We start from the raw sequence: 11,364 nt of genomic DNA, 5'->3' as shown, positions 1-11,364 counted from the left end.
CAAAATATTTTAAACCTATTCCAGCTGTGCAGACCTGTCAGATTTTGTTCCAGGAATAGTTTCTGCTTAAAAGCCTATCAGGTCTTTATTGTCCTAAATTAGGTTGTTTGGTACATATGGAATTTGGAATATACAATAGTGCCAAATTTTACAACGCAGAATTTTTTAAAGGTGGGAGAAGCGCAATAAAATTTCACCTCCTCAATAAAGCCTGAGCTCATGCTAGTTCCCTTTTGGCAGACTATGCAACACATTCTTGAGGGAAAATGTCAAAACCAGTATTTTAAGCTTAGGCAAAAAATTAAAGCAAGAGTAAATGTTATGGAGTACAAGAGTAAATATTATACTTTTTACGAGCTCACAAAAACCATGAAACTCCCCATGTGGAGATAATTTTTTTGGTGATAGCACTAGAGGGAAATTTCTTGTTGGCCTTTTCTTGCTGGATTTTCAAATAAATAGCAGTCCATGCAATCCTGTTTGGCTGAAGAGAGTATAAGAGAAATACCTTGGAGAAATGGAGAAAATAAGGAGAAAATGAAAGAAATTTTGGTAATATTTCCTTCATGTTCAGATCACTTACAATTACATCCCATCAAGCACTCTCAAAAAAACTTCAGGGAAGAGTGTATTTTTAAATACTGAAGTTTTTAGGACTTGCTATGTGATTATGTGTATGCAGCACTGTAGTTATGTGTATGTGCACGTACATGTGTGAGGGTGCATGTGTATCTCTGGATTTGAAATGTCGGCCTGTGACAAAGCTGAACTTTTATTCCCAGAGCTTTCTAAAAAGCTGTTTCTAAAATCAGCTGTCGGAAATTAAGAAGGAAGGTGAAAATTGAAGAGGAAACATCTTTTTGCTACTGTATAAGCACATGCTGCCCTCACACCTTGAACATTACCTTACCTAAAAAGAGAGCTGAATTAGGGATCTGCACCAAAAAAGGGAAACAGGAATGACCTAGCACATAGAATAGCTTCTTCATGAGGAAACTAACAGGATTAGGACTTCAGCTTGTGAAGAGACTAAGGCAGAAATGAGAAAAATATATGGAACAACAAAGGGGTGGAGAGGTGAGTGATTACCTGTGTCTTCTCAAAGAGCATGGAACCTTGTAGGCAAGTCCTGTGGTGCTGACTGCAGGAAGTGGGAAACACACAGGAAGAACCTGGACACCTACAGAGTATTCTCACATTCTTTTGGTGTCTGTTGACTGCCAAAGAGAAGATACAGGGATAAATAGGCTTCTAGTCTGACATGGTGTAGCTGCCTTTATACCAAACTTAGCCATGAATCCAACTAGTGCTGTGTTCAATGCGAAAAGTAAGAGTTCAGACACAGGGATATGTCAAACAATTCAGAAATAATGGTTCCCATGACAAAATGGATAGCCTCATGTCATACATGATTCATTTTAGGTTATTTGGGCTTCAAATATACCCTGTAGTGTGAATTTCATTATATCCATGGAATAAATTTCACATCAGATTTATTTAATTGTCACAACAACTTTACAGTCAATTTTCTCAGGAGAGCTGGGCACATCTAAGGGTTAAGGACTTTGTTTTAGCAGTGTCCTGATGACCCCACAGGGATGGACCTCAAGTTTAATTCTTCTTCCCAAGACATTACTTGGAGCAGTCCAGGCTTTGCTGACAGTGTGTTTGGTGGTTTGGTCAGGGAAGAAGTGTACCTGCAGTAACACTGGCACTAATAGCCCCTGTGATTAAGTCCAGGAGAGCTGGTTGATTTTTCAAGGATCACCTCCAAGTTTAAGAGTGGTCCGTCCTGGCAAACAGGAAATAAAGGAAAGGTGGTAGAAAATCTGCACAAGTGAACAAGCAGTTTGCAGAAAAGACATTAGGAATCCTGCAAAGGGCCACAAAGATGTTTCAAGGATTGGAACATTCGACATGAGAGGAGACTGAGAGGACTGGGACTCTTGAGCCTGAAGAACAGAAGACTCAGAGCAGGGGAAACTCATAAATATGCATAAATACCTAGAGGGAGGGTGCAAAAAGACAAAGCCAGACTCTTCTCATTCTTATTCTGTGACAGGACAAAATCAATGGGCACAATTTGAAATATAGGAAATCCACTGAGCTTCCACTCAAATATAAGAAAAAACATTTTTTACTGTAAATGTGGTCAGTGCTGGAACAAGTCTCCTGGAGAGGCTGAGATTGTCAGAGAGATTCCAAACCTGACCCATAGTTTTGTGTATCCTGCTGGAGCTGATGATGCTTTGAGGAGGAGGTTTGTTTAGATGATCAGCACTTTAGAGATGTAGGTTAAAACCTGAGTGTTGGAGCAATTGCACCTGTGAGAGCAGCTGGCTGCAGTGCACTCATGCTGCAGCTCTCTGGCAACAAATCTAATGAAAAGCTTTGGGGGGAAATTTTTTTCAAATTTTTATGCAGATTGTGCATACGCGCAAAAATGTAGTGGATGGATATCTCATGTATAATTTGTGCAAATTCCTGTAGCTCTGTATCTTTACCTGCAGTGATTTCTCAATGCAACAGTGATGTGCCTGCACAGATGTGCTGTCATCCACTTTCTTATGTCTTTGTGTGTTGTACTGGAATGTGTTCATGGAGGTGCTGGACATCCTGTTCCTGCTATTCCCTGGAAACCTATGCCTAATCATAACTTTGAACTTTTAGTCCTAAAAAATTACAGCAATTTCAGCTGTATTCTGATGTAAAACCTTTGTTGAAGAGAAGATGCTAAAAAAGTTTTACAGAAAATGGCTCAATTCAGCCTCCTGAAAAGGTCTTGATTAAAACTGGCTAATGACAGAAAAGTAAAATTTTTGCTTTTGTTCGATAAATTTCTCTTTATTGAATCAATGCATTAATGTGGATTTTGCACTGGCTTTTTGTCCAGAGATTTTGTAAATCAATTTTCAGTGATAAAGACAAATAGAGGCTCCAGGGAATGCTTCAGCTGATGGGTAGAAAAGGAAGAACACTCTGACATGAGGTCAGCAGATTTCTTTGTGGGTGCTAGTAGCAAAAGAAGAAAGAGCATTGCTCAGACTGTTAGTTTATCTTGACATAAGATAAATGCTCCACAATTTTCTAATTTGTATTTCTGTGGTTTAGAGATAAGAAAATTAATTTTTGAGAGTTCAGTGATGGAATGAAGATCAAATTTACTATTCTCTATGAACCAAAGTTCAATCCAGTCTTGTCAAAATATTTCATCAGTGTACTGTTAGGGAATGGAAAACTTAAAGGTTTCAGACCTTTACAATTAAACAAGGACAAAAGTGTGACTGCCTCACCCAACACTTTCTTCTGAAACAAAAACTGCTGTGATGTGGAGCTGGAAGTAGTGGGGGATATTTCTGAGCCTGGGGGAAGGATATGGTTGGTATGAATGCCATGAAATGTAGCATTGAGAAAGGCAGTGATAGGTAAGTGTTCTATGGGCACTGAGGTATTTGCTGCTTGCTGTGTTTTCCCTTTAATCTGTGTTCTTTGGAAAAGTATCTGAAATCAAGCTGTGTATCAGAGGCACAATACCCTCTTGTTAAAGAGAATCAGATTCCTAGCCTAAAGTCTTTTCCCTCTCTAGGGATGTTCTCTCTCTACAGCAATGCATGCAAAGGGAGCATCCTTGGGATAGTAACTGCACCTGTCCTTAATCCCACAGAGGAAGTGTTTCTCTTCAAGAAGTTTCAGGAGAAAAAGGTTTAGAAGACAAAAAGAACAGAAAAAACTTTATTTTCCTCTAAAGTATTAGAACCGTGTGATGAGTTGAATAAAAACAAACAAATGAACAAGCAAATAAAAAATCTCAAATCCTAAACTTTTCTTTTGATTGCATATGCATCTTGGTGATAAGGCTGCTTTAGCACAACTGGGAGAAAATACTGCTGGAACAAGCTGTGGAATTTGCTTGAATGGACACAGATCTCTCATATGTGCATTCAGAAATGTAAATCCTACCTGGTTTCTTCTGAAATTAGATCTGGACTATGATCTTCAAGGAGAACTGTGACGTCTTGGGACTGCTTAGACTCCACTGAAGCTTCACTGTGATTTTTATTGTACACTAAAATGATGTGGCCAAAAGATCAGGGAGATTAAAATGAAAATGCCCACAAGATGATGTGGAATCAAATTATATATGCTGAAGCTGAAGATGAAATCTGTTGGCTGAAATGTGCTGGTTTGCATAAAACATTGTAATTTCTAAGAAAATTTACAGAGCAATCTCTTTTTATTCTGTGCTGCATAATAGCATCTCATTTTTATTCAGGTCTTGAAAATTTGGAACAAAAGGGATATGCTGCAAAATAATATGACAAGGCAAGTTCCCTTGACAGTTAAAGTAGGAATTGACTTGGTACAAGGGGTCTTATTTTTTTTTTTTTGAGGGCAAGAAAAAGATTGTCTCTATAAAAATATTTATGTAAAAGAGATAGTTACAAATAATATAGCTATCTTGTAAAAAACCAAACCAAACACCCCTTCCAACATACATGTTTTGTTTTTTAAAGAAGAGAAATTAAAAATACTTGAAGGACAATTAGGACATTTAATCAAATAAATCTAAATTTAGGAGATTTAAACACATTCTGCTCCTGAAACCTTGTAGAGCAGAAAATCAGTTTGCATGTCTCACTTTGAAAACTTTAATTAGACTCATCAAATGAGAGAGTATATGGTATTCTTGCTCTGGGTGAGAGGTGCATTGTTAAATGAGTTCCTTGTGACTTTTAGGGCATGGGATGAAGCTGTATTGAAAAAGTCTATTTCAAAACAATAATTTATAGTTTTGTGCACAAAGAACATGAAGGAAATGAGAAAAAATGAGGGGGGAAAAAAAGTTAATGCTGGAGAAAAGCCATGAGGCTGAGCTAAGCCAGAAGATCAAGGAGAGAAGTGTGATGCAAGAGTTTCATACCAGGATTGCTGGTTACAATTACTTAATTGCTCTTTAAATACAAACCAAAGTCCCATAGAGGGTGGAAATAAATGCAGAATGAAATTGGAATGCTTTGTCCTTGTGAGAAATCAAGGAATGGAGAAATAGGAGCTTTAATTCTCTGCTGAAATGCAGTAACTACTCAGAACTTGCACTGCAGCTTGCTGTGGTGCCTGGTGGGCTATGGCAGCTGAGGAAGGAGGAAAATGGGATGAAAATACACTGAGACAAGAGGATGAATCCATGGATCTGATTTTCTTATGGATGCAGGAGAGAAATCCTCACTGGGTTAATCTGTTAGCAAGTGAACCAGCGAGTAGTCACTGGAATGGCCTTCCCAGATGATGGCATGGAGTTGATAGCTTCAGGAGGAGGACAGGGGGTTCTGCAGCCTGGCACAGTCCCACACACACACTTCTCCTCTGGGTGTCTGCAAAGTCAGAGCAGATGAGCCTTTTCTGGCAGGGATGCAGCCAGAGCAGGTTTTAGCTCCTCGAGGACAGTGTGGCTTTTCACCCCTGCTCAATAAAACCTGTAACAAATTGTTTTCATTAAAAGTGTGAATGCAGGGTATATTCTTAGGAAAGCACAATAGAGACCAAAAAGAATGAACTACAAATAATTTAAAAGAGAACAGAGCTAGTGAAAAGTAACACTAAACCCCCAGATTTTGTTATTGGCTTCCAGATCTAGTATTTGTAAATGCCACTCCCAAGTAGCCCAACCCACTGCTTGGGAGTTGAATCTTATTTCTCAACTTTCTGCAAGATACTTCTAAACCAGCAACAAAGTTGGTTTTGCTGGTATGCTGTTTGATTGAAATGCAGCAATAGATACAGAAAATAGATCAATATGTGGTATATTTAAAAAAAAAAAAAAAGGGGGGAAGTGTGTGTATGGGTGTACCTATACATAAAATTTATGACATAGGTAGGAGTTTGTACTGCAGGAGCTGTGGAGTATGGTGTAAACAAAGTGTGAAAATATGGAAATTAAAGGTCCTGATATCATAACTAGCAATGGAGTTATCTTGCTTGTGTATTCCTAAAACTTACTGGTGGTAGTGATCACCAGAGAGGGAAAGAAGTAGAATATTCTGGTCAAAGCAAACTCTTACAAATTCCTAACTATTCTATTTAGAATCCAGATGTATGTGTGAGAGGCAAGACCTGGGAATGGGAGACAAAATGCATTCCCTTATGCACTAATCCCATGGCTGTTCAGACAAGCAGACTGCTTCCTTTTCCTACTCCTGAGAATCTCCCATCAAAAAATGAGGTCATACTCTTCCATCCTGCCCAGCTGTACTTCTTCCCCGCCCTAACTCGTCCTCAGGCTTGGAGGATGAATACATTTCTCTCTTTGGGGTGAGTGTTTCCAGTGTTCCATATAACACTGGCGGGCAGGTGGTGCAGATAGGTTTTGGGGTAAAACTTGGTGCTTTGTTCAAACTCCCTCTTCTTTGTTTATATCAAGAAGTGCTGAGAGGATGTGTAGGGCATGGTGAGTCCCACAGGGACATTGAAAGGCTTTTCACAAGGCTTTGTTTGCCCATGGACAGTGTTGTGAGAACAGACCTTCCTGGGAGCAACTGGGAGCTATCTCCAGTCAGCATCATCTCCAGCTGAAGATAACCTTTCTGAGAAAGAAATTAGTCATTTATGCTCCCTGAGGCTTTGCTTGAGCTGCCAAAAAATCTCTCTTGCAGTAAGTAGGGATACCAGTGTCTCCAGTGTGCTAGTGCCCTCTAGGATGCTGAAAGATCTTTTGTGTCCAGATGAATCAGTGCATCCACCGAGTCCAAAGCTGTGGGTTTGGGCACAGAGACCATCAGCTGTGATCATGCAAGTTGCAAAGCTTATGTAGTGTCCTGGCTGAACATCTGGAGAGCCAGTCAGTACTGATATCTACCTTGCTCTGACCACAGTGTGAACAGGACATACTGTAGGTGATTCAGAGCTGCCTTTATGCCTGCAGGTCAACAGCAGTGCCATGCTCTGACTGCATTGAAGATGTACTTTCTCAGTGTGGCTGACTATGGATATATTTAGACTGTTTACATAGAGTCAAACTAAACTCTTTTTAGATTTGGACTATCTATTTGAAACTATAGTTTTATTCAGGCTTTAATTAAAAAAATTAAAAAAAAAACCAAAAAAAAAAAGGAAATTTCGTGCTGTCCATTTTGACCAAAAGCTATATTGCTTTTCTTTAAGCAGAGCTTAATAAATCTACTTCTCTTATATATGTACATTAATCTGATGTCAGGTATTTCCAACCCTCCTGTCTTCAGTAGTAGAATGCAAACAACAAACCAGGGCTTCCCCCTTCTTTTCAAGACATGTGGTGACAGCACTAACAGGACAGTGTTTGAAATATTCCATAAAGAGTAAAATACAGCTTTCTTTTTAATACTTCATAGCAAAACTGCTAAGTAACAAGATGAGTGAAATGGTGCAGTTAGTGCTGATCAGCAAATGCTGCTTAAAGGTCAGGAAATGTCATATTATTCTTCTCTCTTGTCAATTAGAAAGGCTGGGTCACTGCTCTGTGTGTGTGAGAGAAAGATAGAGAGGCTCGTTTTGGGGGAAAATATCCTGAAGACTTTGCTTTTGTCTTTGAGGAGATCCTATCACCACCCATGTGTATGTTTCAGCCAATATTGCTGAAAGCTGTGGTGATTATAAATGTAAATTGCTGAAGGTCAAAATCTTGATGTTCTAGGAAACTCTTGGCAATTATTTGGCCAAAACTCGTTGCAAAGGTCTCAGGTCAGTGTTGTCATCGTGAGAGTTACTGTACTGCAGTGCCAGCGAACCCTCATCTAAATTCAGCCTTAAATGAAAAGAGAAAGAGCTTAATTATGGCATCTCAGTGCAGGGGAGCATTAATTAATTTTTAAGTCTGTTAGGTGTAATAGGATAATTGCAGGAGAGGGCTCTGCAGGGTCGGGCGTGATGGATACACACACTCAGGGAGTGTGGAGCAGCACTGGGTAGTGAGGACACCACAAAAAGCTGCTTTTAGCAGTGCTCTTAGTGATTTTTTGCTGGAGGCATCACATGGATGGAGCCAGCCCTCGTGCCTGGGCAGGCTGGGGCTGGCAGCTGAAAGCACAGCACACGTGCTCTTCCTCTCAAGCCTCCTTGCAACCTGTGTGCTGCTTTGCCTGTTGTTTACACCCCCTTGGCAAAAACCTTGGCTCAGGTACAGCATTTTCTCATTTCCAGGAGTGCCAGAGGCAGTTAGTAAGACTTGCTGTAAAATAAGAGGGTCCAGACCAGCTCTTTCTTTGGCTGAGACTGCTGGCAGATGCTGAAGGGGAAAGTTTGTCCCACTGATAGATGCTGCAGAATAATCTTCCTAGAGGGGAAGCTGCCTTCTAATCAGTCCAATTACTCTTTGGCTTAGTCACTAAAATACTTAATTTTTTTTTTTCCAATCTCTCATCTATATTTTAAAGTGCCAAATAGTCTGTTTTTCTGTGAAAATGTTGTCTTTGGTGAATTCTTTAATGACTGAGCCTTTATGGTATCTTTGGGCGGCATCTTTCCCAAGATAATCCTCTGGGAAACATTTTGCCACTTACTTAGAATACATTTCTTTTCATTAGTTTATTTCTATATCCTGATGTTTATGTTTTCAGTGAGGGTGGAGGGCTAATTTCGTGGTATTTGCTGTTTTCACATATCTCTTTTCTATACTCTCATGAAGTATTATTTAATATCTTTAATGTCTCCAACTCTTTGTTATAGGCTTTCTGTTAACCTAAATGTTTACATGTACTTACAGGATTCTCTTCTGACAGCATTTTTTGTGAGATAAGAGGGTCATAAACACAATTTTGTAAGGCAACAGAGTCTTCAGCAAGGCTTTATGTGTTAATTTCCATATTCTTAACCATTGTCCATTTCCATTACATTTTTACTAAACTTTTTCAGTGACCTCCTGTCCATGTTCTTTAGCAAGTATATCTACATATCACATCAGAACAGAATGCTGGGTAAAGGAGAAGCCACATCATTGTGACTGAACTCCATATTTGTACAAAAAAATATTTAAGTATACTCTGCAATTTCTGAGCTTTGCAATAATACAGCTGGTGTCAGATCCTTGACAAGAAGTTAAAAATTCAGTTAGTTAAGCAGACTGTGCTGGACTAAAATAAGAGGAGACTGAAGGAAATTATGTTTAAGACTAGAATAGGCCTTCACTAAATCTGCAGTATGGTGATACTAGTGGGGGATTTTAATTTTTAATTTCTTTTTTTCTTATGCTGTATGGTTGTTTGCTGATTCTATTAATCAAAAGCAATGAAAAAAAAGCACAAGGCACTGAATTGTTCTGCTAATTCTATGTTTATTTCTGATTAAATTGCCTTCCTGTCCGTTGATTTATGAGGAAGGGGAAGCATAAATGAATGACTAAAGAATTCAGCTGCAAAAGTCCCTTTAATTCCTGTGGCTGCTATCTGGTTGAACACTGCAATAGTCTTTAAACATCCTTACTGGTGCCCACAGCATGCTGAATAAGATATAAAATGTTGTCTAGTTCAGCTCTAGTCTAAGTGTGACAGCAGCAGAGTGATACTGTGAGAAAAAAATATTGTTTAGATTTATTGTTTTCAGTGGTTACCAGTGCTGTTTACTTCCCTTCTGTCAGACTTCTCAGAAGAGTGAGTTGTTTGGCATATGTACAATGGCTGAATAGCAGAGGGAAAGGACAGCCTTCATGCACATGGGATAGAAAAAATCAGCAGGAATCCTGACCCCATTGCTGGTGTCATTATTCAGTTGCTGTCACATGATGGCAGAGCTGTGACCTCATGGGGCTGTAAGGCTTGGGCTTCTGCTGCATGCTAACATGCATCTTTAAACCAATGCTTCTGTCCCAGCTATCTTGTGGTATTTCTGGTTCCCTAACTCTGTGGTGAATCTGCTAAACTGTTGTGAGATGCTCAGGTAATAAATGATATGGGGAGTATGAAGCAGTACAGGCAAGTGGGAATAATTCTGGGTGATGTTAATGTGTTTTAGGCATAGAATGTGAGATTTCAATTGTATGGCAAAACAGCCCCTTCTGCCTCTTCCAATAAGCAAGGGGCAAAACACATAAAGAATATGGTGACAAGGCAGCAAATCCCAGTTGAGAAGGCAGATGGTGCTCGCTGAGCAGTGCTGGATGTCTTGGGTGACTGTCCCCCTGCTGATGTTGGGAAGCCACAGCTCTGCTGACATGTCGAGGTTGTGAACTCACTAGCAGAGCTCTCTCATCCTTATTGTCCTGAAAGGAAAGCCTTGGCTCATTTTGGATGTTGTTACATAAGATATGCATAACTGGGGTACTACATGTGCAGATAAGTTGGGCACTGGACTCTCCCAGGATGCAGGAATGGAAAAGATTTCTGGCATTTTTGGGTGCAGTCCATGAATGGTCTCAGCAGCCATCTCATAGGAGGCTTTGAGAAGTCTCATTTTGCAGCCACTGAGGATGTCTGCCCCTGTGACTTCCCCTGCACAGACTGCTGCAGAATTACACCCTCTTGATGGAGCTGTTTAGCTTTTAGACACCAAATTTAGGAAGCTTAATACTCCACTCTTGTGTTTAGATGGAGCACACCTCAGTTCAGGACGCTCTGTAAAAATAATACCCTTTCCAAATTAGCTTTTGAAGTAATTTTCTTTTTACCTTTTTTCATGTCTTTCTCTTTCTATTTTAAAATGTTATATTTATTTTAGCACTCTAGGATGCTGCCTGCTTTCATTTCACTTTGCCTTGGCTCCTTTCCTTACTGATGATGAGAAGAAGGTACATATTGTATTTAAGCCTTGTCCATTAGTCCTATTTATTTACTTGCTGATGAATTATGCTGACATTTCCCCCTGAAGAAAATTTGTCCATGCTGCTGCAGGACAGATTGTTCACTTATGAGCATTACCTGCCTTGGTGTGTCCATGGGGCCAATTCTCTGCATCTAGAGAAGACAGAGATGAAATTAAATGAAATCACAAAAGAAAGCCAGGAGGAGAAAATAGGAGGAGAAGCAGATGTATTTTGTGTCATAACATTTCTGCATCTGTTTGTGTGGCAGAGCCCAGAAGATGAAGTTCTAAGAAATTATTTTTCAAGACCCCTGCTAGAGATTGCTTCCTTTGCTCCATCTTTTTCTTGTTTGTGGCAAGTAGAAAAAAATGGATCCACCATGCTGTTTAATGTTTCACTTTTCCTGGTCAGGCCACCCTTCATGGTTTTGATGCAAAGTGCAATGTAATATTCTTGTGAATCAGCTCTGTTACATCTGAGCTGTGTAATTTGACTAAGGAAAGCTGTGTTTTCATAACTATTAGTTACAGACCATGTCTAAGAAATTACAGTGTCAGAAGCCATTAGCCAATTAAGAATGGATATTTTTGAGACCTGTT

Source organism: Erithacus rubecula (genome assembly GCF_903797595.1).
Source record: "Erithacus rubecula genome assembly, chromosome: 3".
Classification (NCBI taxonomy): domain Eukaryota; kingdom Metazoa; phylum Chordata; class Aves; order Passeriformes; family Muscicapidae; genus Erithacus; species Erithacus rubecula.
This window is presented reverse-complemented; position numbering follows the sequence as displayed.